General features: G+C 42.0%; 1 protein-coding gene across 3 annotated transcripts in view; it reads left to right on the forward strand.

Annotated features, from left to right (window-relative positions):
• LOC117145703 overlaps positions 1 to 23,269 on the forward strand; it is a 158,531-nt gene that overhangs the window by 7,077 nt on the left and 128,185 nt on the right. For all 3 annotated transcript variants that reach the window (XM_033311445.1, XM_033311446.1, XM_033311447.1), the window contains exons 2-3: positions 1,233 to 1,283; positions 8,342 to 8,397. The gene's annotated coding sequence lies outside the window, so the exon portion shown is untranslated. The remainder of the gene's footprint in view (positions 1 to 1,232; positions 1,284 to 8,341; positions 8,398 to 23,269) is intronic.

A 23,269-nucleotide genomic window follows, 5' to 3' on the forward strand; every position in this document is an offset into this window, starting at 1 on the left:
CCTCGCATTGTTTGTTCTGTGGGGGAGATTCTCGCATGTAATTATTTTAAAGCGTTTTCCACTTTTTTCCATTTTTTATTTATTCTTTTGTTTTGCTATTAAATGTCTGTGGAAATGCAATTGCAACGATGCTGCCGACTCTCACCCGTGAACTTCTAAAATCCAAAGCGAAACCCAACCGCCCAAAAACATTTCACTTTTCTTTGTGCCAAAACGAGTAAAAACAAAACTCAAAAAAAAAAAAAAGAAGAAAACTCGAAATGAAATAAAAGAAAAACACAAATAAAATGCAAAAGTTCGAAGCCCCCGGAACGCTTTTGCCGCTTACTTTAACTGCCACGGCAAAAGGAGCAGCAGCAGCAGTAGCAATAGGAATAATACAAAATAAAAGCCGAACGAAACGAAATAAACAAATCAAAATGGAAAAGGACGAACCTCGAATGCAGCCAGGACCTGCTGCTGCTGGAGTTTTCCAGGCTCCACGGCGAACTGCAACGTTCCAGATACGTTCCCATTGCAGCACGGCGAAAAATAATATTGTCAATGAAAATATCGCAATAGTTCTAGAAACTTGCTCAGAATGCAGAGTTTCCTCAACTACGTGTAAAATTAAAACTAAATATATTTCAACATGTACTCAATTGTGATTATAATTTTAAAGCATCGATATTAAAATGTGTTAACCAATCTTTTTTCTCCGTGCCTTTGTTAGCCATTTTTGTGTGACTTAAATTGCATTTTATTTCTGCAACGTTGCAAAACATTTATTTACTTTCATGGTTTGTTGAGTATTTGCCAAGCCACAAGGAACTACTGCAACGAAACGACAAGGCATGAAATTCGCCAAGGATAAGCACGATGATGATGTAATGATGACGATGTGGCAGTGGCAGTAACAGAGGCAGACGACGACGTCGGAGTTTCAAACAGGAACTGTTGACTGCTTTTGAACTTGTGCGTCGTCGTCCTCGGCAATTGCATCCTTAGACAATGACGCGTCCATAGAAGGCGGCAGCAGAATGAGTTGAATTCACCGAGTTGCAGACATTTTGACAAGCGACAGTCCTCTTTTTTTTATAATTTTTCTGTTTTTTTTGGCGGTTCGGCAAGGGTGTGCCTTTAAGTAGCAAGCGGATTTGGCAAAGGGCTGCGAATTGTTATTATATTCATATTTTTAAGTATCCCTTTTCAATAAATATTAATTCTAATTACGAAAATTATTTTTCTTTTAGGTTTCGCAGACTAAAAATATTGATGAACTATATTTTTCTACTTGACAAATTGTAAGTAGCATTCCTAATTCCTTGCATTAATTTAAAGCATATAGTATAAGAGGTATCAAAAGCGTCTTTTAAATAGTGTTAAGTGCATATTTTGCTTTGGGAAATTTGTTGCCGGGCGGATTACTCCGATGAAGATTTTTCATCACGCCGTTCGGATTGAAATTGATGAGGCCTGTGCCCCGAAAGTTGCCTTTGCTGCCGCAATTATGCGCTAATTAAATGCTACATAATTTTTTGAATGCCGAAGACAACTAAAAAATGCATAACATATGTTGTGCAGGCCGAAAACGCTGCGCTCGGTATCTCAAGCCGTCTGGGTATCTCAAACCCGACAAACCGACGAAGAAGCCGGAGAACCAGAACCACCGCTTTTATGCCCTGTGTCTGGGTGAATTGTGGCCTCATGCCTCGGGCTCGGGGCACAAGAAACAATTTTCAGTTGAGGCACACACAAAGAAAAACGAAGCAGCAGCGGCAGTGGCAGCCATAACCATAACATGTTTTCTTATTAATTATAGTTTACGCAATGCAGGGGACAGGCCGAAGACAACAACAGTCACAGTCACTCAGTGATCGAGACTGGCTGGCAGGAAGCTCGACTTGACCATGTGCTCCTCCTCCGGCTGCAGATCCTCCTCTAAAATAACAAAAAAGAAGAAAGAGTTCACTTAATTTGACGCACAAATGTCAGTCACAAGATGTTGTTGAACCGCGTCAGTTGGTCGCTTGGTCGGTTGGCTTGGAGTTTTTCGGTTCGTTCGCCTTCACAGGCTGTCGTTACTTTAGTTGTGAAAATAACTCAATAACTAATCCTTTTTGATGGTAGAAAAGGGTTGCTTGTTTGCCCAGGGCATTTGGGTAAGTCCAGGCGAAGCATGTGGCAAGAGCCATCACTACTCACCAGAGCGGCGGACTTGACAATAAAAATTATCATAATTATATTTAAATTAATATGCAACAAGGCCCGAAAAAAAGAAGAAAAAATAACACAAGCCGGCAATTTCCGCGCGCCGGACAAATTACAGGAAATGCCAAACACCAAAGGGTTGCTTCTAGCGGTGTGCGTTTGGTGTTAGTTCACAAACTGTTTATATTAATTAGGAACCCGGAGTAGCTTCACACTCTGCGAAGAAGTCCACAGAAGTCGCACCCACGCGGGCCCATAAACATATAGGAATCCATTTATGACACGGCCTTCGCGGAAGGGGAACATATTTCATATGACTGTTTCAGTTGAATGATTTCGTTTTCACACCTTTCAATCAATGAAACAGAAACATACACTTTAAAAAATTAAAGTTTTTAAAGTACTTTTCAAAGTTTTGTACAAATATTGCTGTAATACAGTTTTCTCGATAATCCCGAGCGGGCTTAATGTCATTATCGCTGCTCAAACTTCATCTATTGGCAGTCAAGAAGTTGTTAAGCCCATCGACAGACTGAAGGAGACTTTAAGCCCCTTTCGACTCGGTTCCAGCCAATCGAAATAGGAGTGAACACACGATGGTGGGGCAAATTAATCTGTGAGCAAGACAAATAACCAAAACTTGTAACAAATGCGCACGACATTAATTATGCAAACCGAAACAGAAACAAAGAAGAGACAACAAAGCGGACTAAATTGTTCAGTTTGCTTTATCTATCTAAATCATGAGCGGCATTTTAAAAATCATTAATCATCGATGCTGATGAGTCAGGCGACGTGAGCAGAGCAAGGCGAATTCGATTCGAAATAAAATAGGATTTAGCATAAGTTATGCCGGGTTTGAAATTAAATAATTAAAATCACATTGCTGTCCCGGCCGCCGTACGTTGAATTAACTTAATTATTTAATTTATTCCCATCGAGTTGTCATCAAAAATGCAATAAAAAGGCCGAAATCCGAAAAACTACAAACTACATTTGTCAAAGCCGCCCGCTCATCGGGCTGAAATTAAGAATTTGCATAAATTTGCAATTGAATTGCAGAGAGCGTGGGAGTCGACAATATTAGTTTTTAATTGCCATATAAATTATAAATAAATTCACGCTTCTCTCGCGCAGGCATTTCGAACGCTAATAGTTTGCATAAATTATAACCACTCTGAACTCAACCTGAGTGACTGACTGACTGACACCTGGCGAAAGAATTGGCCGAAAAATGCATGACAATGTAAATTAATTAAAATATTTATAAGCTTGTACCTGCGAGAGGATGTGGTGCAGCTAATTGATAATTAAACGAGAAGTGGGGTGGGGAAAAATAACTAAAATATTTAAAGATTACTACATTTTTGGATGATAGGTCAATATTAACAATAGCATATTAAGCAAAAAATAAAACATTAGTTCCCACACTAGGCAACACTTGCCATTTAGCTCGGGGCTTCATTAGTTTAACCTCTAAAATTGTTTATTATTTATGACTTTCATTAGGCTTAACTCCTATCCTCTTTTTTCAACAACATTTACAAGCATTTAAGCACTAAATAAAAAACGACTAACACAACAAACGGATAAAGCTTTGTTTACATTACGAAATTCATGTTAGATTTATTGGGTTTTTCGTTTTTATGTCATTATTGCTGCGGGGATGGTCTATAATTTATTTAATGATGCTTTTAATGTGGCTCGATTGGAGTTTTTGTTTTGTTTGGTCGACACTCATTTTCGCGTGGCCATAATAATGGTGTTTAGTGGGGCTTTGGGCTATTTGCATTGCATTTTACCCACCATATGCATAATGAGTTTAATTGTCGGTCCGTTACTTAATTGAATACATTAATAACAAAAGCACCGATCGCGCTCCGCAACGATGTGTGTGCTTATGTGGATTACACAGGCCGAACAACTCTTGACATTTAAGCCCCGTTTTCGAGTCAAATTAAAAGCAAATAAAAATTCGGCGACAGCGACGACGGAGCGAGCAGCAAACCACGTTGTTGGCTTCACATACATGGCTAAGAGACAGCGATTTAGATAGCAATAAAATGCAGCTCACCTCACTGAACTGCACATGCTCCATTACCAATTCAGAAATCTTTAGGCCGTGCGGCTAGAGAGCAATGGGGAAGCATGTTGCAACAACCACGTCAACAACATTAGAGGAGTCACGAACTGCGGCAGGAACACGCTGCAGCAGCAACAGTGCAACAGTGCAACCGCAGCAGCGATAGCAGCAATATCAAAAGCAAAAGCAACATCGGCAGGAGCAGCAGCAGCAGCAGCAGCTAAATTGTAAACATAAACAAAACATTTATGACTATTTACAGTTGAGCCCAAGACTTGAACTCCAACTGCCATCGGTTTCCATTTTTTTTTTGTTTTTTTTCAGGGCGGGGGTCTCTTGTACGTGAGCAATATCTCTAGTTGTTGCTGTTGCTGCCCCGTAGATGTTGCTGATGAAGTTCAATGAGTTTTCGGGTGTGAAAGGGTCAATTGTGTAAATAGAAACGGAAAACTGTGAACAGCAAACACACAGCTACATGCAACAACAACAGCAACCGAAATCGAACATGGAAAATGTAGAAGGGGTAAATGCAGGGAATGCAGCGGGGTCGAAAGAACTCATAAAAATATCACACGCATATAGGAAAAGCATTTGCGATAAGCATATTGCACTATGCAAACAATCAGGGACAAATACAAACAGACAGCGAGCACACACAAACGGAGCACCTAGAATGCAGATACAGTGGGCACACGCATAAGTGGATTAGAAATACAAAATCCTGATGGTTAAAAAAATGTTATAAGGAAAACTTTTATTGAAGGAAAGTGAATGATATTCTGATCGGTTTTTCTAATTTATCCAATCGAAATCTATTAGCCATTTCTTCCACTTAGCGGGCAATCACTGTTTACAGTAAGGTTCAATTGCCATCGAAAATGAGAGTGGGGGGTCAATAGATATAGCGAGGGACATTGGGTTTTTATATTGGGCCAGACAGACCGCCGCTTTTTTATGATGCAATTAAACATTGTGTTTAATGCATTTGTAAATAATAATAAATAAAAAACTTTTACTACAGCAATCACGATAATGCAGCCAGGGGCATTTCAGTTCGGCGGGGCAGCGATAACGCGATAATGAAGTTGAAGTTTCGAATGCCTCTCACATGGCGAGCTGCTTTATTTGCCAACAGGAAATAAAATTGCCATAAAAACCACTCCACCTCTGTCTCATAAATGCATATAAATTATGACAGTAAATACGATGGTGGGAGATGGTGGGGGGGTAGCTCATCTAATCTAAGCCCGGCCTTTTAGTCCAGCTGGTTGAGCATTTGACGAGGCAATTCGGTTTTTTATTGCAGCCGTCAATTGTCATTATAATCGGGCATTTAATGGCAACTCTTCAGTTCTGGCCCACATGTTTGCTCTACGCCTTTTTCCTCGATTTTTCCGAAAAAGCTTCTGCTAATTGATTTTGAAGTGTGGGCTTCCATTTGACATGCATAATCTGCATTTAAGTGTCTTGGGCGCCAGCGTTGACAATTGACATGGGATTAGTTTCGGGTTGAACAATAAAAATTAATCCTAAGTGGCTTTGAAAATATAACGAATTTATTGAGCTCCACTGCCAATTCGTGCGTGTTGTACAATTTTTGAGCTGGGAATTATCACTTTATTGCTTTGAAATGCTGTCAAGGGATTTATTTGGATTTTCTACGCTTTGTAATAGTTTAGAAATTTTATAATAATTTGCTACAAAATAGCAATGAAAGTTGGATTGGCTTAGTTTACTTGCCGTGAAATACCTTGAGAACAATAGAAAGATTAACTGAATATACATTTTGAAGTTGTTTAAGCCTTTGCCCATTTAGTTACTCAGTATTTAATCAAGGGTTTGCTTGTGGCTGTCGAGTTTCATCAAAGGTTTCCAGCACTTACGAGCCATTTACATATTCGACTGCCTTCAAGGGGTCCTGCGTTAGTCCTTTATCCTGCGGTGCAATCAATGCAGTTCCCCCTTGGTTTTTTATTGCCTGTTTTTTTTTTAGTATGTGCGTGGCAGGATGCAAATGCAGCAGGATCAACAATAGAGCTGTCAAAGATGCAAATGTCGAGTGTGTGCGTTGTTTTTTCCAACCTCTTAGTGGGGTTCTCAATCGATTCGCATCCGCAGGCTACTTTGGGACTCATTGTTTTGACTAGCAAAACAAAAAGCAAACCCCAACCCTTTTCATGCGTGTGAGCCTGGGTTAATTGAAACCACTCGCAGGGAGAGGGCTCAATGTCACATAATACTCAATCAAATTAGGGCTCAAGTTGACTCAAGTAATTAAATCTAAAACCAACAATTGCCGCACTTGAAACCCAAGAAGAGCCAGCCACGGCACGCACACACTTCGGGGTAAACTAGCCGTAAATAGCAACAATTTTCATATTAATTTTCATAATTTTCCAATGTTGACAGCAGAGTAAACACAAATACACGTTGGCAAACAAAGGGCAAGGAGCGCAAGGCAACGAAAGGAGCAGGAAAAAATGTGTAAGGGATACTCGGACGACACAGGACAATGGGGGGTAAAACACTGAACCTTGGTCACTTGTTGGTCAACGGCAACCTGCTGTGAGAATGTGAGTGTGTGTGGGTGTGAGTGTATCTATGTATGCGGCGACAATTTGCCTAATAACAGTGGGCCAAAAGTAAGTGAGGAGATCGGGGCTGTTTGCCTTGCCTTTCAAACCTATTGGACACCCCGCTCCGCCTGCCTTGCGGTTAGTTTGAACTGTTGACTTTGCGGTGAGCACTTTAAATTGATTAAGTTGAATTTGTCTAGCGGCGCCACCGCCTTGCGGTCTTAACCCACCTGTGCCCCCAGCCACCAGAGTCTCTGGCTTCTCAACCCGTGCATCCCAGTCGGATACTTAATGCCACACAAACTGCAGCTGCTCTTTGATTAATTCATGTGTGGAGTGCGGCATAGAGGAAAGGCGACTGCTCTGTGACTCTGTAACAACTCGTGAGACATTAAAACACTTGAATGCCAAAAAACTTTGCAGCAATTTGTGTCGACTTGGCGAGAAGGAGTTTTCAAGCTAGAGTTCGCGTTCGCGCTCGACTTTTGCTGAAGCCTCAAACTCTGACTCTGCACGGGAAAAACATTTCTTAGAAATGATTAATATTCCAAAAGAATGGTAAAATATTCATATTGAAGTTATAACTTGCATTAGCAGATCCATCCGTTTCATATATTCATCTAGAATGTGGGAAACATTTTGGTTTTCTATGACGATTAATTTTTCTTAACCCTAACTATACACTTATTTCTCTCTGTATCCCGTCACTTTGTCTGGCTGGCAAAAAACTTTCCAAGTCAAGCGTTGAAATTAAACTTTAGAGCGAAATTGTGAGTGCCCCAGACAACACAACTAAAGTTACAAGTCACACAACAAAGGCAGTCAAGTGAGCGGACAAGAGCATCCAGGATACAGGGACAAAAAACGGGGATGGGGGGCAGCTGACAATGAGTTGAGAGAATGTCATCCCAGACGAAAATTAATTTTCCAACGCCCAGAATGAACACACACACCTCATCAACTTTGTCATTTTTGCGTATTTTGCGCGTTGCTCCACTTAAAGTTGTTGCCCCTTAAAGCGCTGCTCACCTTGTCGAGCGATTTTTGTGCAACGTCATTTCATGCTTGAACACGACGAGCTGACCAGAAGTTGTAAACCGTGTTGCAAAGAAGATGGCCCGAAATGAAACTTTTGCTGGCCAAACTAACTAACCACAAGATTCCTCTGGCCGACAGTCTGCCAACTTCTCCGCTTTCCACCTCCATTCCAGCCTTACTTAAATCATTCTACTCCCTCCTTCCACGTAACTCCACTCTACTCCACTGGCAATCATATCAAAGTGTCAATGTACATGGTCAGCCTGCCTTGGACTTGCACTTTGCATTTGGTCAGCACGAAAACTAACTCAAACACGAGAGAAAAATGTGGTCCAAGTGAAAAGGGGAACTTAGGATACTCTTTGAATATTAATGTATTGCACTAAACTCTTTATTAATGCTAAGCTAAGGATTCTATGTAAATAAATACTCTAACTCTCTCTTTTCATTTCAGTTGAATTCAAAACAGACACTGGCGCACAAAAGAACCTGTCATCTAGAACATTAGAGGTAAGTTTGTAAAATCTAAAAACTAAATTTAATTTGAATCCTTTTTTTCTGGAAAGCTTTAATGAGTTCCTTTTGGTTAAATAGGTTACCATCTGCTTGTTTGATATTTTTTTTAATTCAATTCACCCTTTTTTTGTTGGTTCTTTTCTTTAAGCGCTGTAATTAATGTCTTGTGGCCTCGACGTCAAGTGTTCACTGTACTTGGCGAGAGTACCTATTTCAGCCGCTGTAGTTGCCTTCTGCTGAAGAGCCCACCATGTCTGGCATGAGCCTACAATCGACGACGCCTCCACACACTCCACACACTTGGCTCACCACTATCCTTGCCTGGAGCCCCCAATACCGCTGCACACCGCCCCATTTGGCGCGCCCCTGTCCCACGCCCCCTTTGTCGCCCAGTCTCTGTCTTGTCCTGATTCCCGCGCCCCAGCTACAATTGCAATTTGTGCACTTTACGCTGCCAGTTTGAAAATTGTGCACACATTCATGGGGCAAAGTGGGTGGGGGAGGGGAAAGCGTGGGCGGGGTGGCGAGAGTGGGGGCAAAATGTGGAGAGACAGTCTGAGTGAAATTTTTGTATCTTGGCGAGTTTGCGCGCAAAATGTTCCAACTTGTCGTTGCACTTGAAAAATATTGTCATTTATTCGTTGCTAATGAATTATCATTTTAAAACTGTTATCACCATATATGAAATATTTTAGTTTCAGAGCTTATTCCAGTTAAAAGTTCATTTGTGTTTCAGTTAAATTTACTTTGAAATGCACTATTGATTTTCTCCTCCTGTACTCCCGACCAAATCTGCTAGTCATTGTCGACGTTGTCGCCCGAGATGGGAGCGTGCAACTCTAGCTGCTGCATGCCACATAGTTGCTTCTCACTTGAAAAAGTTGCTCATTTTTACACACTTTATTTTTGGTGCACTCCTGGTTTCAGTTCAGTTCGTTGTTTGGAGCTTGGGTTTTTGGCTTCGATCGCTGTTCCCTTGTTGCACTTACAACTTGGAACATTGTTTCAGCACTTAAGCGACACACACACACACCACTGGCGAACTAAGCAACTGGCGACCAGGTGAAAGAGGTGGGGCCAGAGGTGGAGGTGGAACTGATTGAGGGGGATCGGTATCCAAAAAAATAAAGGGGAAGAGAAGGGGAGAGCGGGTAGAGATGAGCAGGGCAACAGCATATACCCTGCCCCCCACAGAGATGTGTGCGCTCAAATGTTTAAACATTGTGGCAGCCGCAGGAAAAAGTGGGTGGGGTTACCCCACAAAAGCAATCCCAAAAACTGAACCCAAAGTGAACCAATCCACACACAGATTCAGATTCGAGCAAACACACTCACACACACACACAGAGTGAGAGCAACGAGATGCTGGAGCCTTTTGTTTGAAGTTTGTCTTCGAATGGAAAACTTTTGTGAAAATTAATTACGAATTCGTGAGGTCAATCGTTTTTCGGTGATAATCGAGTGGGTGCCAAGCTGCGGAGGGGGAGTTTTCCTGGGTACGAGTTTATGGGTAGGTGCAGGTTGTTTAAAATCGCTTTACAGCAGGGGGCGGCAGTCCCTCCTGTCCATTCCCCCCCCTCTCTTTTGGATGCCATGCTGAGTGTGTGCGAGCTCGAGTGCATTTTTTGGTATTCTCACTTCCTCCTTGGCATTTTCCAAAACACTCTGCCGCATCATCGGCAGCCAAATGGATTTTTGGGAGGATCCCATGTGGGCTTCTTTGAATACCCTTTCAAAAAGATGATTGATTAACTTTTAAAGAATATAATTTAATTTATACAGCTTTGTCCTAAAAACTATCAATATTTTATAGGAAGTGTAGATATCTTTAAGTCTAGCTTCCCTAAAGTTCTACCCTTCATTGTTTGGCAGTTTGTTTTTTGCTGTTGGTTTATAATTTGGTAATTTGCAGTTTTGTCGTCGTCAACATTGTCGTGCCAAAGATTTTATAATTTTCTTCAGATTTTCGGAAGTGGCTCCCACTGCTGCCGCTGCTGCTGTGGCAAAGTTGCAAAGCTGCTGTGCTGCAATTTCTGTTGCTGCTGCTGCTGTTGCATTTTGCATAATTTTCCATTTGGCTGTGGCTTGGGCTTGTTGCGTGTCTGCCCCGGCAAGTCGTGAGGCGTAATTAAAGAGTTTATTTTATGATTTGCGGTTCGTTGCTGCCGCTGCTGTTGCTGTTGCTGTTGCAGCAGCATCTTTTGCTCCTTGCTGGATGCCTGGGTGGCCCGAAAGTCGAAGTTGATTTTCCAGATGAGCGTCTTTTTTCCCAAAGGTGCCTCGCAGCTAGTCGGGCATGGCATGCAGCAGCCCATGGCATTGGGGAACCGAGGAGTGGAGTGGAGTCCCAGCCAGCCGGGCTGTGAGGCAGCCAGCCTTTGACGTTGTCATCGCACTTGTCAGCGGCACGACATTGTCCCCGCAAATCCCCGATCCGAAAACGTTTTCGTGTCCTTTGCCAGGGCCTCGAGCCATTCGATGATGCTGTGTCGTCGTCTTGTTTGCTTTGGCATATTGGGGAGACATCCTCGACAGGCACTAATTTTAACTAAATAACTTTGATGAGTTGGCTTTCGGGCCGTAAGGCTTAAGCCAACCGAGAACCTTTGCTCTCGAACCCCGAGCTTAACCTTTGTTTAACCTTTCTTAAGCTGCAATCGTTACTTTTTTTTTTGTTGTTGTTGTTTTGGTGCGCCCAACATATTTGTTTAGGTGTTCGATGGGATGTCCTTTAGGAAAGGATTGTATTTGTATATTTAATATATTCAACGCACATATGGCGTCGACTGGAAAACGAAAAACCAAACCCCTGCCTAAATGCTTTAATTAAATGAAATCTCATGGTTTTCGGATGGATCAAGGGGCGGGGCGGGGGGATACAGGACATTGGCCGGTCCTGTAACACGTTTCACAGTTGCACGCACAACTATGCGAGATGCTGGTCCTTCGACGGCGAAGGATGGAGTCGGGGTAATGGCGGAGCACCCATGAAACCCATGGAACCCATGGAGGGTTGTCAGAGGTCTGGCATTCAAAAATTGAAAAACCAAAATTTAAGCTGGGCCAGCTTTTTGAATTTATGACCAAATGGCACACACTCACATGGAATACGCATGGGAATGCATGTAAAAACTATAAAGGATCAGCGCAGCCATATAGAGTAAGGGGTGCCTGGTTGGGTTGCGGGTAGTTTTCCTTGCCCATTTTTGGGGTGGCGATTGCGTAACACCACGTAATGGCATGAGCAACGAACATATATTATATGCGGCGGGACAGAAGGGAGCATCACCATGTAGGAATGGAAAATACATTTGATTAAAAGTTGATAAATTACCTCTATACATTAGAACGGACACGAAATCGGAATTTGTTCGCATGTGCAGCGAAAAACTATTCAAAGTGCCTCAGTTGTAAATAAATAGGTGGTATATGATAAAAGAGTTTTAATCGGATATTACTTAGAAATGTAACTATTCTTTACATCACTATTCGCTCACTGCTTAAAATACCCTAATTTCAAAACTAAGGCACACTCTATTTCAAAGAGTCCAGACAATAGAAACCTGTTCATTTCCTAGCGATTCAGAAAGATAATTTTCCGTACCACTTTCTAATTACTTTGTGTCGCTTCCTCCCACTGCAAATCCTCTTCGATTGCTGCACTTTCGATGCCCAGTTACCTAAGCAGGTATTTCGCATTGGCTCAATGAAGATACATGCCTTCGCACACTACCTCCTTTAATCCCAAAACCAAAATCGGAGACTGGAGGGACAGGACATGCCTCCTATCTCCATCTGCTGGCATAATGTGACACGTTTCGGGGTTGTTTCCTAATCCCAAAACGAAGCAGAGGCCAGAACGCAGAGAGTGGGCTCTTGGGCTAGGGGAATGTGCCACAACCTGACACTCTGGTGTCGGAGTTGTGAAATCAGGCAGCAAAAATTGCTTGGCTTACCTGGGCAGCAGCAGCAGCAGCAACTCTTCATATCCCATATGTATCCGTATCCAAGGGATACAGTCGGAGCAGCAGCTGTAAGATGGACACACAAAAAGACAATTATTCATGTATGCATTGGACTATAATGCTCTGCTCAGCTTGAAACTCACCTGAATGGCTTGAATAGCTTGAATGGCCATGCAGCATTTCACTTTGCATTATGTAAAACATTTTCACAGGCGACAAACATTTGCATGATTAACCATAATTGAAAATCCGAAAGAGACAACGGCGGTGGCAGTGGCAACGGCTGCCTTCCTGGATCGTAAGTCCAATCAGTAGCGCTCCATTCAACTCAATTTATCTACGCATGCCAGGCAGCCAACCTTCGGATTTCGGATTTCTCAGCACTTCAGCTGCTCAGCTACTCAACTCCCCAACTGTCTTGTCCAGTAGTGAGTCATTTCAGCTTGGTTTAGTTCAGCCAACTTGAGTGGAGTCACCTACGGCTGGGTGGAGATTTGCTTTTCCGACTTTCGGTGCATTTTTCCCATTTGGAGTCCACGCCCTTTTCGGCTGCCTTGAAATGCGATGAGGCTGGTCTCTCATTCTCCGGGGTCCACTAAGGTTGACTTTCAAAGATTCGGCTCGAAAATTGTTAGAAAGTTGAGAGCCTATCGTCGTGTAATAATTATGGCCATAATTTATGGCCAGGCCAAACTCGAACTTAATAAAGCAATTTTGTAAATATTTCACGGTGCTTTGATTAATTTAATAAATAGTATTTTGTACCTGATTCGTTTAACTTAAAATACATTGTTGAGAAATGAATTAAATTTGGTGGGTAATTGAAATTCTGGCCACCTTTAAAATATATTTGCGTCGAAATTATTGATGTGAAACTTTTTAGAAAAAAATAACCCTTTTCAAATCGTCATTTCGTTCGCTTTTAGTAGACCGACAGCTTTGACCCGTAACTGTAATTTGAAACTCATTCATAATTGAATCTCGGTATGTTGTGCCGAGGAAAATGCTTCCTGCTCATTAATGTTGCAGAAGGCAAAGGCAAGGAGTGGTATTGGAGGCAAAGGTAATCAGTCAAGTGCAACTTTTTCCAGGTCTTGCCTCATTTTTAGCCCGATGAATGCCAGTGGCTTTTGTTCTTTGGGGGCTAATGGAAGGCTTCCTGTTTAGACGGAGGTTTTGTTGCTTTAATTAGTTGATCGCACGTGATAGGGCCAGCAGCATGTCTCTACCTTTACCTGTACATTTACCTGCTAACCAACTAAGCCACTATCTCTCCCGCTTTGGTTGTTATATTAGCACTTGTCCAGCTTTAAATTGCTTGTAAAGATTATCTATGGAAAACTCACACTCAATTTGCGCTCTCCAACTTCGGCGTGCATATATGAGGCAGTAATCTGTGCAAAATCTTAAGTAGCTTACAATGAGGGGCGTTGGTTGTGGCCTGGCCCGAAGACAATGCAGATTGCAAATGGTGGGGCTGGTGGAGCTGGTGGGGGGCGGGGTTTTGGCTACCAATACATATATCCTACACTTGACCGTCCAGCAGACATTCTCTATCCTTGTAAGCCAAAGGATACATAAATTGCAGATGTGCGGAGTCCAAGGAGCGGACAGAAATTGCTTGGCAAATGCACAGCTGTTGCCAACAAATCTACAAGCAATTCGAGTTTCAACTGAAATAACAATAATATCCCCCCACTCACACACACACACACAGAAACTAGCACTAACACATGTATTGGAGCAACAGCAGTTGTTGCTTCCGTTTCATGTCCTTGTCGCTCCTTATTGCTTCTGCTGCCGTTCTAGTTATCCTTGTTCTTGTAGTTGCTGTTGCCGGCTAGTTGTCCTTCCTTCGTTCGTTTGTTTGTAATTTGATGCGCGCTTTTAGTTAATTGTGGCATCAGGACATGAACATTTCGAGCTATGCGCAATAACTAAGCCTCTTTTGCTGGCGCCTTCTCAGTCGCACAGTTGTGACACTAGCGTGTACAGTGCGGTTCAATAACATAGGTTCTCAGAAAATTATATTTTTCAATAAAAAAAATTAATGAATAAGAAATTTCCAGTTGTTTTCACATATTCCAATTTTTTAAAAATTCTTATTCTTTCAAAAATAAAAAATTCTTTAGTAAATGGTAAATAGTTATATATTTTTGAAACGCACTGCATCTACTTGAGCACTTGCCGGCCAAGTGACATTTTGTCGCAGTTGTTGCTGCCCAAGTGGGTTGGCCACTCTTATTTCTCGGCTTTTGATCGCTTTGTTGGCCCAAACCGATTCGGGGTTGGAGAATATTGGGTTTTAAATTTGCGATGCACTTGTCACCCGTGCCCACCCCGCTTGGCATATTTTAGTTAATTAATTTTGTGGTCAAGTGCATGCAAATCGTCTGATATGGATCACACAAATATACGCCTGACTTTGATTGGCAAGTGATTTTGAGTTGTCTGGGCGGTTTTTGCAGACTACGATATGGGAGGGAATGCTATGGCATAGCCCCTTCTTGATTTAATTGCATTTGGCAATTGCTGAAAAGGTGAAATGAAGCCTATTAGGCAGGCTCTCTGTTTGCTGGAATGTTTTTGTGTGCATTTATGTGAATTTAAAACCGAGGCATTCTGCATTATTGCTCACAAATTCACACACAACCAATCGAGTATAATTGGAAACTGCGGTTGTCCTTTCATGTCAGCTGAGATGGCAAGTGGCTGCTGCTTTCTCAATTCATCTGGTTATTATCAATTATCGAAAAGATGAGGTAAAATAATTGATGTCAATTCGCATCTTGCTATGCAATAAATTTGCCAATATTCTAGGAGTGAATTATGGAAAATATAATTATTTATTGGTTTTTTAGCCTCGACTTTTTAATACTGCTTGTCTAAATATACCGGATTATGAATTACTAATTTATTTTGAACTCGCTATTAAGAATTTGAATCTGAATGTAGCCTGATTAATTATTGAATACTAACGTACTTCCGTTGAAAACTCAAATGGCCTTGCCCAAATCAAGCCAAAATGTTGAAGCCACTTCACCTTTTGAGTATACCCCGATTTTCTCATACTTTCCCCACTGCCATTGCTCTTAACCCGTGCTCATTACTTATTGAAGCACTTTATGAAAGTTACAAATTTACAATAATTTTCGCCGTAATTATGCTTGGCATATGCGCGCATTTCAACAAGTTTTTGCCCATCCAACAACCCCTCGAAATGGGGTTAAAAAATGTATCGAAGCACGGGTTTCCATCACCCTCGACACTCTGCCACATGCAGAACGAATGGAGTGGAGGCCAAACCCACTTGACCAGTTGGACATCGTCCGGGAGTCACATTAGTCATCTTTGGCTAAACGCTATTTGGGTTTCGCATTTCAGACTTTATGGTGGATGGTGGATGCTGCGATTGTTGCCTTTCTTTTATTGGGTTTCTCGAGTAGGAGTCGATGGGTTGGGGTTCTTGGGTCCACTGATTAGCGTTTTGCATGCGAAATGCATAAATCACTTTGGAGGCGCGCAGAAAACGAGCGGAAAAATGGAAAAATGGACAAAAACGAGGGATATTCCGACGGCTGCAATTGCCATTTGGTCTGCGGCGACGTCGTTGACATTTTTATTGCCTGAGAAAATAGAATTTTTTCTTTATTTACTCGCAGCTCTAGTTGCATTTTTCCTCCATTTATTTGTATGCTAAAAACAAGATTTAGATGCATAAATTTCGTTTTTATCGCAACTAAATGGCCGCAAATGCTCAGCGGTTGATATGCTCGGCTAAATAAAATATATTGTTAATAAATAATACAACGAAATTGAGGGTGGGAGGAAAATGGCAGTGGAAGGAAGTCCTTGGCAGTGGGCGTTGATCTCAATGGCCGAGTCATAAAAGCTGAATATGCAGGGCATGAATCATGGCCTATAATAAAATTAACTGATTGTTAAGAGGGAATAAAAAATGTAACTCAGCCAGGACCACCAAACTGAATTGGATACATATATAGTTTTAAAAGCTTAAGAGCCGTGATTACAAACGTTTTCTGAAAGATGTAAAAAAGGTGTAGTTATAATGCAGAATAGAATAATGCTCAAATCCCTTACTGCAGATAAAGTGTGCTGGCTATTAAAAAAATAATTAAGATAGTTATTTTCTAATTACTCGTTATTCCGCAATTACGTAGGCAATAATATAAATATTTAATGGCGGCCCGCCCTCAAGAGCATCCAGCGTTTTTTTCTCTCCTCCATATCTTCTGACCCTCCTTCCCGCTCCTAATATGCAGCATAAAGTCGTAACTTAATTTACTGCTGAGGAAGGAACTACTACTGCTGTGAACGGGAAAAGCGCTAGGCAAGGCTAAAAGTGTAATAAGGAAAAGTCTTTTACTAATTGAGGCCAAAGAAGCAGCAGCACAAATTATGAGCACGAAAAGAAAATAATAATTTTATTTTACAGCATTTTTTTTCGTGCTTTGTTTTTGCCGTTGCTATTTGCTCCTTAATAGCCGTCAAGATTCTGGGAAAGAAATAAAGCAAACGGCGCAAGGCACACAGACGGGGCCAAAGATGAACCCTTTTCTCAGGCTCCCCAAATGTGCGCAAGCGTTGAGCTGTGAAAAGGCACAACAGCAACACCGCAGCAGCAGCAGCAACACTGCAACAGCAACAAGAAGTGGCAGCAGCAACAGCGACGCGAGGCAGCCAAGTGAAGTGGCGTGTGGCGTCATCAGGTTGCAGATGCTGCTGCTGCTGGCTGCCTGAAAAAAATGCGTTCTACTTAATGTTGCATGCATTTATAGAAAATATTTCTCATGCCCCACGCCTTAGCCGGCCCACAATTGCTAATGATGCAGGAGCAGTTCAGCAGAAGGAGCAACTCAAGGAGCTGCACCAGAACAAAAAGTGCGTAAAAAAGCGAACGAAAGAGAATTGTTACAAATCATTGTTATAAAAAAAGATGTATGCATCTTATTTAGAATCGTACACCAAACAGTATATATTTTGGAATCAAATTTTGCCATATAGATGAGCATTGAATGCATAATTGGCACCATTTTTTCTCTGGGTGTAACCTTCGCTGGGTGCCACATCGCATAGAGGTCCCATTCCCAGCTGCTGCCGCTCCTGCCAGTGCAACTTAGTTGGCGCTCTTGTCATTAAGCAGCGCAGCATTTACAGTTCTTGCCCGCTGGCTCCACTGAGCTTGGCTTACTGCTTTTCGATTTAACTGCTGATAGCTTTTGAAGTTAGAGTAAGTTACGTAGTGCACTTGGCGCACACTTATCTATCATTATCATCAGTAACACACACACACACGCACATCGTGGCAACTTTTCTATTACGCTGCAAACTGCACTTATCGTCATCATCAGCAGCAGCGGCAGCAGCAGCATCTGCAACAGCAGGCACAGCAGCAACATCTCTACTTCAAGTGCAGCAGCAGCAGCAGCAGCAAGTCGATGATGACGATGCATCCGAGGAAGGAAGCGAGGAAGCACTGGGCCGGGTAACGTCCACTCTAATCACTATATGCATCAGGCTTGATGGCATTAGTTGGACTGCTGGGAGCTGGAAACTGTGAGTTGGGAACTGGGAGCTGGAGCTGCCACCGCTGGATGGATGCCACTTGAGTTGTTGCCATCTCAGCTCTCAGCTGACGCCGACGATGACGATGAGTGCGGACTGTTTGGCAGCTGTTGATTCCCGCTCCCGCTGAGCTGATGGGCAGTGCGTTTCGGTGATGTAAGGCCAGATTTGTTGGTTTGCAGATGGTTGATCACTCAGGGTATCGGAATATGTAGCAAGTAACCGAACAATATTGCTTATCCGCAAATGAACTTTATTATTTATATCTTAGCCAAATAGATAAACCAGAGCAATTTGGACAAGGAACTTGGAACGGCTAAGAAAATAATAATAATACATCATTAATTTATACTATCAGCACTTAAACTGTAATGTTAATAAAGAAGGTTTCTTTTTACAGTCTTGTTTACTTATAATTAGAGTGAGATATTTTTCCATCGCCCAGCTGCGTTGCCACAGTCTTTTAACGTTCGCGGAAAACTGTATCTAACCATCTCGTTTGCCCTATCTTTTTCTCGCTCCCCAGCCTGCGGCCTAATTTTGTATAATTTTTTTCTGTTTTCTTTTTTGTATTATGAATTTGCTGGAAAATTGCAATTTTATGTGCAATTTCTTGTGGCCCTCCTCCTGCAACACGCCCTGCTCCTTTGTTCAGCCCCGCTGGCTTACATTTATTAGAATAATTTAATTGCTTATTAAATCATCTTTGCCTTCATGACTCCTTTTTTCTCTTATTTTTTATTCGTTCTAGGTGAGTTTGTTGATCTACTGCGAGGCCTTTGGACTAATTAGTTTTGCTGTTGTTGCGGCGTTCGCTGCTGCTTCAGTTTGCTGCAACTGCAGCTGATATTACTGCTGCAGTGGCCGGTGCAACTTTATTAACGGCTCGAGGTTTCAATCTGCGGCTGTCAAATTAAATGAAATTTACACTTTACCGTTAAATTGCCAGGTACGTTAGAAAATTGCCCAGCCAGGTCCATAAATTTTTACACTGAGCCTTTTGTGTACATTTTAAAGTTGATGCGGGGCAACTAAAAAGGCGACTGCACCACCCTACCCTCTCAGCATTGCGCCCACATTTTGCATTTTGCCCCACAGTAACCGCATCCGATTTTGACACAATTTTGCAGTTGAGCGGCATAAAAAATAAATATGGTTATAGAGCATGGAGGGTTTGGAGACCGGCGAATGGGATTCCCCCGGCTCTATGTATTATGCATTTGGCATTTCGTCATCCATCCTTTCTGCCACTGAAATTCCAGCTGCATGCCTCAATGCACCTTGCGCTGGAATATAGAAATTCCACTATTTGGTTTCTATTGCTCTGCTTGTTTGTTACCCCTTTCATGCAACTGGTTTTTGTGTGCATCGAAAAGGAGAGGTACAAAAAAAAAATAATGCTTACAGCAAATATAAACATGCAAAAAAGTTGAACAAACTCTGCTTGCATTTCGTTTTTTTTTTGTCGAGTTTTAGCCTTCAGGGCGGAGGTTTGAGTCCGTTCGGAAAACAGAAATGAAGGAATACAACAAATAATGCAAGCGGGCCGATTTTTGTTGTTGTTGCACATAGAAAGCATAATGCAGCGTTGAGAGTCGCCTGGGATTAGTCGTTTTGGGGTATACACTTTCACTTCACGAGCAAGTTGATGAACTGAAAGTTTAATTTAGACTTTCGTGTTTGTTTTGGGTGAATCGTAAAATTTATGTGGTACTTTTAAAGGGCTTTGGGGAAATGAAGTATCGAATGCTGAACATTGCGCTTATTTTACTACTAGAAAGAATTAGCCTTGGCTTAAGAGATTATTTTTATGCAGATTAGGAACTTAAAAATGTCATTAAAAGATATTTAAAATGAATTTAATTCATACTTAAGTTAAGCTATATTAAGGCAAAACTATTTACAAAAGTGTCATATGCCCTGGCCTTCGAGAACTTAATGCTAGAAATGCTGGACAGAAGGAGAGATGGAAAAAATAGGAGAACCATGAAATGGAAACTGCAGTCCAAATATGAATCAAACCATGGCCCAGGCAGGCACGACCCAAAACCAAATGGGCCAGAAGACCAGAAACAGGCGAAGAACAGAGGAGCGCAGACTTTATGGCCAGTTTGCCCCGCACTTCCAGGCCTTTTGGCCGGCCAACTGGACCAGAGATGTCTGTCTGCTACTGCTGCTGTGGCTGTTGCATTGTCTTGTGGCTTTTGGCTGCAGTTGCACTTGGCGCTGCTATTTGGGTTTTTATTTTTTGTGCTTCGGCTTTTCCTTTTTACTTTTGCCGGCATTTGGCTTTGACCAATGGTCAGGGCGTGTTGCCTGTGTGTTCCCTATGTTCTAGGCTTGTTTTGGTTTTGTTAAAAAACATTTCGACATTGTGTGTGCTTGGCATTGTTGTTGTACACAATAGTTGCAACATGCTTTTACACATGTCCAGCTGACCTAATTCCACGAATATTTAAATTTGCTTGAAGCCTGAACAAGGTTTATTACATTTTCCTCCGTTATGCTAAATTCATATTTGAATTCGGTTTGAGCTGGAAAATTGTATGCTCGCAATGGGATGCGAGCATGAACCAATTAAGAGCACAGCCTCCCTCAATCAGAAATTGTTATTTGGCCGCAATAGTCCTAAATCAACAAGGCCATAATCCAAATATGTACCCCTAAAAGGTCGCGAAGTGTTGACAACATCGAAATGTTGGTTCAAACTAAAGTATTTGTGTAAATATTGTTTGGCTGAAATTTGATTTCTCGGGCTAATGCTAATTTTCATTCTAGCAAAATCAGTAAATAAACAAAACTTAACAATGGCAATTGTTGTATTGCCCGCTTTTCCTCGCTTTTCCGGTGAAAAATGCAGCGCCACAGAATCAACCACCGAAATGGATGGAAACATGTTTTCATTAGTCGAAATTATTGGACGGCTAGCCGTTCACCCCCCGAATGTGATTTGATTTTCCATATTGTTCCGAGCACGCTCGCTGTATTCCTCCATAGACTATGCCGCTCTATCCATCTGTCCAGTCATCAATACTTGTCGCACAAATCCTTTACACCATCGAAAGGAGCACCCCAATCGTTCTGGGAAGTTCATTTATTTTGTGTTTAACAGCATTTAGGGATTGGAATTTTCCACGCATTGTCTTATTTGCACACCCTGAAAAATCCGGGGGTTGCTAAATAATTTATTTCCTTTCTGCCCGTTAATGCCCTTCAAGTGTTCGCCGGAAAGCGTAAAGTCCTTTTTAGGCCTCCTGATTTGTCCGTGGATTAATTTGACCCTGAGCCAACATTTTCTCTCTATTGCTTTCTCGGATATTTAATTTATTTGGGTCTGTTTTTGCCTAGGAACTGACCACGCAAAACTTTGGCCTTCAAAAAATGTTTTCAAAATTTATACGCAACCCCCGCTCGAAAAAAGCGGAAAAGAATGAAAGAAATCAGCGCGCAAAACCCCAAAAAGCAATTTCTATGCACAGGCAACAACATAAAGTCAATTTACAGCACGAGCCCTGAAAGAAAAACACACAGGGAAAAAATATATACATATATAAAAAAAAAAGAAAGGGCACCGAAATCCGGGGCCAAAGTCAGGCTGCCAATAAATCCGCAACGAATCCTTTTGCCAACAGCAGCGGCAAGAACAGGAAAGGATCTACGCTTCAGTGCATTTTTGATGGACGTATCCGAGCGTAGCATATTGATGGCAAGTTTTGCGCATTTTACGGATATTGCACAATTTCTTTTTCATTCTTTATTTGGGCTTTGCACTCTCACTCGCCGAACAAAAAAAAAATGATTAATTATACAGGCAAAATGGGCGTGATCGGGGCAAACGTTTGTGCGAGGACTTTTAATTGGCTTTTGAGTCATCGACTAATAAAGATTAATTGTTTTTTAAGAGCAAAAATGTTGACAATGCCGCCGGGTGAAAGGGAAGTGAAGCCAAAAAAGGCCCAATTCAAGAGGCGGTGGGCAAATGAGTGTGGAGATGGGAATTATTGGTGGAGTTTCAGGGGCAAAGGACACTCGGATGCGTCGGATGGCCAGGACATGCCAGTTTATCTATGTCAGCACAGTGGTACGCACTCAATTGGAAGATTAAATGCAAGCCAAACAGTCTGCTCGCGGTCTGGTTCGGGTGTGATCTCTTGAGTACAGTGCGTTATGTGGCTATAAGGATGCAGGCTACAAGTGTTTCTAGATATACTTGATGCTTTGTTAATTAAGTTCTTTCATATTGGTTTTAACATACACTGAGTAAATTGCATTCTTAAAGATACTTTATAGAATGAATATTACACGCTATTTTGAGCATTGTATTTTTTGGCTACCATATACTTACGCTACGCACTGTAGCTCTTCAGTCTGCAAGCCTGCCACTTGCCAATGCTGCACTTTTTTTTTGCATTTTACTCCAGACAATGTGTTATTGTGTTCCCCCGCTTCTCGATTTCGGTTGCATATGCGGTGGTGGCTACTGTGGACCGTCCATTGGCAGGTCGAACGGTTCAAATGGGCCGCTCGATGTTGCTGCTGTTGCCCTGTGCTGCTGCCTCATCCATTTTTGCGTATGAATTGCAAAACGCCGCACATATTTCACGTTATTGTTTGGTGGTGCTCTCCGTCTGTCTGCTCGTCTGCCTGTGGCTTCGAGTTCTGGGTAAAGCAGGTAACCCTCCTCCGATCCGATCCGATCCGTTGGCATTCCAAGTCGTGCCACACATTTGATATATGTTTTGGTGTCGAGCATGAGTTAACTGTGTCACAGGCATCGTAAATTTTCGCCACATTTTCCAAGGGTTCGATGAAAGGAGTCGAGTTTGGAGCGGAGTGGAGTGTGGATTGCGAGGAGTACTGCATTGAAATTGCTAGAAATAATCGTAAAATGATGAAGTCGTCCGCAGCAATATGAACTTCAACTTGGGGACCGAAATAAATGATTTGTGTGTGCCCCGGGTTTGCATTTCTCCGGGGTGGCGGCACTAAATTATCATATTTCTTCAGCGTTCGCTGAGTTGGGTATATGCATGTATGTATGTACATTTATATCTAAATTAGTTGAGTGGTTGTGTGGGGTACTAATTAGGCGGCTGCAATTGCACTTTCAAGTGGCTGACAGCAATGACAGGATATACGTCCACTGTTGTACACATACAGACGGAGTTCCTTCGTACATGTGTTCGGATATGTCATAAAAAATGATACACAAAACCCGCTTTGGCCAAGGGGCAGCTGCCCCTCGGATGGATGGATGCCTTCTGTCTTTTATTTTCTGCCTCTGAGCCCTTTTGTTTTATGCCGCCGCCAATGGG

This window comes from Drosophila mauritiana, chromosome 3R (genome assembly GCF_004382145.1).
Source record: "Drosophila mauritiana strain mau12 chromosome 3R, ASM438214v1, whole genome shotgun sequence".
NCBI classification, from domain to species: domain Eukaryota; kingdom Metazoa; phylum Arthropoda; class Insecta; order Diptera; family Drosophilidae; genus Drosophila; species Drosophila mauritiana.